The sequence below is a fragment of the Micropterus dolomieu genome, linkage group LG04 (genome assembly GCF_021292245.1).
Source record: "Micropterus dolomieu isolate WLL.071019.BEF.003 ecotype Adirondacks linkage group LG04, ASM2129224v1, whole genome shotgun sequence".
NCBI classification, from domain to species: domain Eukaryota; kingdom Metazoa; phylum Chordata; class Actinopteri; order Centrarchiformes; family Centrarchidae; genus Micropterus; species Micropterus dolomieu.
In genome coordinates this window covers 22,788,741-22,795,920 of record NC_060153.1, presented here as the reverse complement: position 1 = coordinate 22,795,920, position 7,180 = coordinate 22,788,741, and the positions used below count along the sequence as shown (strand labels likewise).

Below are 7,180 nucleotides of genomic sequence, written 5' to 3'. Positions count from 1 at the left end.
ATGCCCATAATCACCTGACTAAAAAGCAGCTTTGATATTGGTGAGTTAGATAAATTATAAAATATTGTATTTTTTAAGAAAATCAGCATTTGATGATTGACTGGGCTAATGGGAATCTTTATATTGTTATATTTGCTCTCGCAGGATCAAACAGAGTATTGAGGGGCACTACAGCTGAGGTATGTTATCAATTTGCACATTTCTGCGTCAATTGCTGGCTTGCTAATCAGACATACTGAGGATATAAAACATACTACATTGCTATAACTGGAGCCAGCAACATTTCACAGTGGATGACATTTTAACATGAAAGAAGATATTTTTGCCATGACTTGAGATGTAAGGGAGGACATCAGTCCAGCTGTGACTGTGAGATTTAATAACGAATATGTATATTTAGCTATTTAGAATTCTCATACATTTCTGAGAAAACTGTAGATCTATTACAGCATTAAATATAAACATTTTTCACAGTAGGATCTGTGTGTGATCTGAAATTCTGCCTCAACCCTGTTCAGACCAAAAATGGCACTGTTGAGAAAAAAAAACACAAGGGTCTGTGTTGGTGTGGGAATGTTGCTTCAGATATTTAGCATCAGATAGATGCTAAATGATGCAATATTATACAATTAGTCTTGTTTAAAATATATTTGATTGGCTAACTCAGTTCTTAGCCACATAATCTTTCATTTTGATGCAGCAAAACCTAAGTTAGGTTAAAGAAATTTGCAGGATGACCCTGCATTTTCTTTTCTTGTCAGTGCAGTGGTCCATGCCCATTTCACAGGTAAAAATTATATTCTTTTTGCCATATAGTCAGCCATCCTGCTTAAAACAAGTAATTGATGCATTATGTTTTTCTGTCAAGGCCCAAGTTGGAAACCATTAATCTGCATACATTTATGTGTTTGCAGGTGTTTGTTGAGTTCATCGCTTTACAAATGTTGAACCTATGCAGCCAATTCTACTGCAAACTTGAGAGATACACACCACAACTGATTGCCCTGTACAGGCAGAAGGCCAATAGAGCAGAAGCCCTGCAGAGATCCTCAGGATTTATGACCTGAGTCATTTAAGATAGTTTAAGTTTAAGATAACCTATGGCGTAGCAACAATGTTGATCACATAATGGTCAGTCAATACAGATTGGGACCTCTGTACTATAGTAGTGAAATTTATTATGATATTGTCTAGTGATGACTAGGAGGATAGAGCCATCTACTTTCAATTGTCATTTCTCATTAGGGATCCAAGCAGCGAAGCTATTGGTTTTGTTCTGAATCTTCTTCTTCTTCTTCTTTTTCTCCGCTGAAAGTGTTTGGGCAGCAAAAACTGTTGGACGAAAACTCACCAAAATTGGCACGTAGGTTGCAAATTCCACCCACTACTCAGGCAAAAAAAATGGCCCTCATAGACCTCATGGTGGCGCTATAACAATCAACTTTGCGTTTTTGCAATTATCTCAAATAACTTGTTTAGAGTCAATCTTCTTTCATTATTTTAATCTCTGGATTCATCTGGAGCTTTGCTCCAGTGGTCTTCAGCTCTAAAAATGTCAATTATATGACTTTTTATCACTTATTTTTGCAAACTCGTCCCAGACGGTTTCGCCAATCGACCTGAAACTTTGGTGGGATTATCTAGGGCATCGCTGATCAAACTTTATCAAAACAATTTTGATACGTCAATCCATTTTTTCTTCTTAAATTTTTACTTTTGTGTATTTATATGGAAGCATATAGGGGACTATATTTAAATTATCATGCAAACTTGAAAATGTAATCCCACAATAACATTATTATTTTCCACATATGTATGTGTTATTTAGGTAAAAATTTAAATGAAAATGCAATCTATAGTGGACTTTATTCAAATGCTATGAGTGAAAGAGCGCCACCAGTCTATTGCATTTACATGTCCATGTGCTCATGTTCTTTTTAAGTCAAAATTAAGATTAAAATGCCATTTTCTAACCATGTGACAATGAAAATGAGAACAGCATTTGACATTGCATTTTTATCTACCATCACACAACACTAGGCTGTAACTTCACAACCAAATGAAATCTATCAACCAAACAGCTCAAGGATGGATCTATACCGACTTCAAACTTTTTTTGAACACTTGCCTGTTGAACTTGGCGTTAGCATATTCTGCAGCTAATGTGACTAACTGTAACGTCAAGCTGTTTCTGTTGTGTATTGTGACATTAAGCCCACACGCCGTCGGCTGTATGTGTGTCTTTTGCTACAGTAGCCTATGTAAGTTTAACCTGGTAGATGCATGGCACGTGCAAAAAACGCTAACTTGCTCATACCCGAAAGCTGTAACATCAGTGTCCTGCTGGGCAGTGTCATGCCCAGACTAATACAAACCCATTCTCATTCAGAGATATACTTCACATTACTGCAGTACTAGTATTAGTGACAATACCGCAGCTCCGTCACAGTTAATGTTATAGGAACAGTCTGTCTGTCTGTCATATCAACCATAGCTGTAATAGTTACAGCTATGAACAGTGCAAAACCGTTATCATAACTACACACTTGAGATGAATTTGGACTAAGGTTAAACTGTAAGTGTTTCCTACAGACAAGCCAGCAGAGGTGTTTCCTGCCAGGCTGACAGAAGACAACAGAGGAATCCTCACTCCTCCTCAAGTACAGGTTTATACTTAGCTGTTGAACTCATGTTAATACTGCTATTAACAATGTTCGTTTCTTTGTGTATTTTTCTGTAACATAAAGTAGACGTTATTTCCCACTTTTACCACAAGAGGGAGTACACTGTTTAGTGAGTCATTTTAGGAGCAGTCGCAACACTGTAAGGTTAGTTATTTGCTGTAATGTGAGTCTGAACAGACCATGTGCTGGTAACAATCTACCGATCTGCTTGCGCTTGCGTATGTTGCAGGTAGTCCATTTCTTAACTAAAACATCCTCTTCTGAATTCCAGAAAGCAAACAAGAAATACTTAGTTTGAGTTTAAATAGAAACGCTGGCACTCTGGTTGGTGCTGCTGCAGCGCACTGGCTGTCACTCAGCAGCATCAGCAAAATCTAAGCATCCCCAGGAAGACGCATCATGACGACCACTGTGTCCCGGATGGGACATGATCTGGACAGTTTCTGTAAATGTTATGGCTTTGCTACTTTGTGCATTTTAAATACCCAAATTAAATTTTCATTTCATTGGCCATGAATAAAGTGCTTTGTTTTTGAAATTTTGTACATTTTGTACTATTACGGGACCTGCGGTACACGGCTGGGTCGTGGTCTGGGGAGCTGCCAGTGTAGCGCCACCGCTACTTAGTAGAGTCACCAGAGGCCCAAGCAGTGAGGCTACAACCGACCAGCCTGTGACCAACAGCAGACCCGTCCCTGTTGTGTTTGGCTTTGCCCACGCAGGAAGACTAAGTTGAGCACACCCAGCCACGACGAACTGCAGTTCCGTTTAACTAACAGTTTCCCCTATTTGGACTCTCTTTTTAACTATCTTAGCCTCAGTCTTGTTTTAACCCTTTGCATGTCTATTTTATACAAATAAATTTGGAGGTTATATTTTGTACAGCGTGTTTTATTGTTGCCCGCTTATTTTATACACTGGTCAATTGGGAACTAGTTTGGGGGTGTTACATGAACACTTTAAAAGCAATTTACAAGCTTATTTTTAAATTCTTGGGCTGCCCCGAACACACAACACAAGACAGAAAATCCTCAATTTTGCTCAGATTTTATGTGCTGAGCACAACTTATTAGTTTTCTATCCGTCCAAGACCATAGATGGACCATGATCAGTGGCCATATGGTCTACTGACAGTTGCAGGGACACAAACCAAGAGAGATGTAATATAGGCCTGCAGTTGTTACCGCAGAATTGTGGGTGAAAAAGTTCAAAACGCGAGCTGTGCAGTTTTGTAAAACATATGGCTGAAAGTTGGACAGACAGCAGCCTGTATGCATCTGTCGCTGTATGATACAGCAAGAAATAAACTGAAAAGGGCGGTGCAAGCTGGTGTGTGTGCAGCATTGTGCGGGACAGAACTGTAGGTGTTTGTGCGTATCTCCACATCCCAAAATTGAAAACTGAATACCAACCCAATGAAGTCGAATATTTGGGTCCAGCCCTACTGCACTGGCCTCCAAATCTCTTCTATTGTCATGTTTAAGGTTATGGTTAGCTTCTATTTCTCACCCATTGTTTGAGTGACTGTGTTTATTATTTGACTTGTCTTTTAGTAGTTGCAGCTGGATGGATTTGTTGTTATTGCTATCAATATTATTATTTTAGAATTACTGGTTTATTATTGGTAGAACTGTTACACTTTATGGCTTGATGTAATATAAAAACCTTTGATTGGTCCGTTTCAAAACTACAACGGAAAATTTGATATTTAATGTGTGTGATTTGTGAAACCAGGAAGCAGCTTTGTGTCTTCACCAAGCAGGAACCTCCAGGTTTGAAAAGTGAAGCCTCAAACCTGCTTTCTCTCTAACAGCCAGCAGGGGGCGACCCCACAGGATCGTGTAGAAGTCTATGAGATAATAGACAGCTGGACAGGTAGGCTGGAAAAAAAATACAGCTGCTTGTTACTTTCTATAAATTTAACAAAAAAGACGTTCTGTTAGCTTCCTGCTCAGTCTGAAGGGGAGATGGTTGTTAACCTGCTTCTCCAGCCGTTTGGAAACAGACTTTCATTGGTCTGGAGAAGCTGACGCAGGACACACCGACACCGTACTTTTACTGCCAGAATATTTTCCTCCTCTGAGATTCACTATCACTTTCTTTCACTCGGACAATCAAACACTGAGACCTCCAGATTAAAGGAGCTGCTCTGATAACAGCATCTGTCAGGTAGAAGTGTGAAGGGTTTCAAAATCAAAATTTAAGGCCTTAAAAAGTCTTAAATTCGCTGAAGTTTGTGTTCTAGGTCTTAAATAATTTATTCTTCAGCTATGGGGAAGTGTAAGGTTATCGCTTCTTGGATGGAAAAACAGATCTTAGGGCTTAAAACCAGTCTCTAGCAACGCATTTGAAGCCTACTGTCGCTGCTTAATGAATGAGCACCGCTATTAAAATTTCACATGATCGTTACTGATTATCAGTGAGCTACGGTTACACTCAACACATGGCTGCCTCCCTCTCCTCCTTCTTCAAATGACGAGCGAATGTGAGGGAGAGAGGGGCAGAAAGTCACAGTGAAAGTTAGGGGAGGATAAGATCAGCATTAAGTTGTTACAGCTCTGTCCTCTACTGAACATCTTGACAGTTAAATTCAAAAGAGGACCGTGTTGACCACGGAGGAGCTGAGGTTAGTAACGTTAAAGCAAATTAGGGATGCAAACTAACGTTAGTCCTTTTAAGCTCATGAGGAGATTATTCTTTTGGATTTTGAATCCGATTTTGAATTTAAATGCTTGTAGTAATACAGAAGGGAGGTGGTTCTCATGTTGCCTAATATTTATGTTAATGCAGCTTGGTGCTGCGCAATGATGTAAAATCATTGTGGAGAGCATCAAACTAACCAAATGGATTTTCCCAGATCTAATGGTTATAATTCAACTCCAGTAGAATTATTTAGCAAGTTTAGCTTGTGGGGTGTAGTTTATTATTGTCTCCTGTCTGCTCTCCCTGAGTTTATCCATCAGCAGTAGGTTAAGTTTTATAAAGTCGCCAAAAAGACACAGAACTCTTTTTTTCTTCTGGATTTTCACGTCAGCAGGTCCACTGCATGCCACCTTGTTAATTACATAGCTTATCAATGTCATCGTCCATCCCGGTGTTTCATTGTTGACATTGCTCCACCCTAATTTGAATACACTGATTTACTCTGCAAGTAATTTTGTGACTGCATTTCCTTTGTGCGTTTCTTTTTTTTAAGTCGTGATATAGGTTTTAAATCTTATTCATAATGGTCTTAAAAAGGTCTTAAAAAGTCTTAAATTTGACCAGGTGAAACCTGAAGAAACTAAGATATCGTTCCATTATCTCATCTACCTGACTTAAAAATTTGCATTGGGTGGACTCCTTATTTTAAACAACCTTTGTTAGCTGTTTTTATTTGCTTATGATTCCATAAAACTCCACATTTAAAGCTCCCTTTTATATTTTTTAAGTAAAAGTGCTGTTGTCGCTTTTTCCACAAAACACAGTAAGTAGTAAAAGGAAACTTTATTTAGCTCAAGAGATTCAAGTTATCACTTAACAGGACTTAACCTGAAAATACAGAATGTTCAATATAATTGCAAAAATGAATGAAAACAAATTGTTGATCGAAATTGTTGCTGGTTAATTATCTGATCAAGCAGTCAATTACTTGTCTATTGAGCTTTATGCAAGATGTGCCTTATTTTGTGTCTGTTAAATGTAGAAATGTGAGAAGATGATACTAATAAAGAGAACTTGAATTGTAATAATGGAGTTATATTTGTATTTTTAAGGACTACTATCTGAAAATGGACATTTTGTAAAATTTTAAGTTTACTAGTAGTAATTTTGTATTAGAGTTGAAATTAGTATTTGAGTCTAGCACAGTACATTTTTTGAGTAGATTTCCCTTAGAGTACAAGTTGTGCACAATTAAATTTATTGAATAAAGAATTAGTGGAATTTAATTTTAAGAAGCATCAGTGAATCAATGTAATTTAGTATGCGGAAGTTAAAGGTTATTGAAAAATTTATTATATTTAAGTTAAGGTTTACTCAATATTAATACTACTTAAAAAGTAGTAGCTTTCTCACATCCACACACCTAAGGGCTGTTTCACAAAAGCAGAATTTAGAAATCCAGGATAAGAGATAATGCTAGGCTTCACCTGTGTGATCAGTGCATCCTGGCTTTATCAGTTTCACAAAGGCCAAACCAGGCTCAGAAGGTGCGACTATGTCAAGCAGGGTGTAAATAATTCAGATAAATGCGCGTCAACAACTTTCTTCAAGAGACCACACGGTCGATCACAGATTCATTGATGCTGAAATGGAAAAGACGTATGCAGCATACTTTATTCGCTGTAAAATATACATATATATATATATATATATATATATATATATATATATATATGTCACTTTGTGTTGAAAAGTAGTGGGGACATAAGGGCTCAGATTAGAGTGTGAAGATACACCTTTTAATCATTTAACCCCATTTTGAAGTAATATTCAATGCTGAGATACTGTATGAG

The 7,180-nt window shown here is 37.7% G+C and overlaps 1 long non-coding RNA gene across 1 annotated transcript; it reads left to right on the top strand.

The window, feature by feature from the left end:
• Positions 1–1,055, top strand: LOC123970140. The gene is made up of 3 exons (XR_006824887.1): positions 1–40; positions 145–179; positions 915–1,055. It is a non-coding gene; the product is annotated as an uncharacterized LOC123970140 (long non-coding RNA).
• Positions 1,056–7,180: the final 6,125 nt, after the last annotated feature.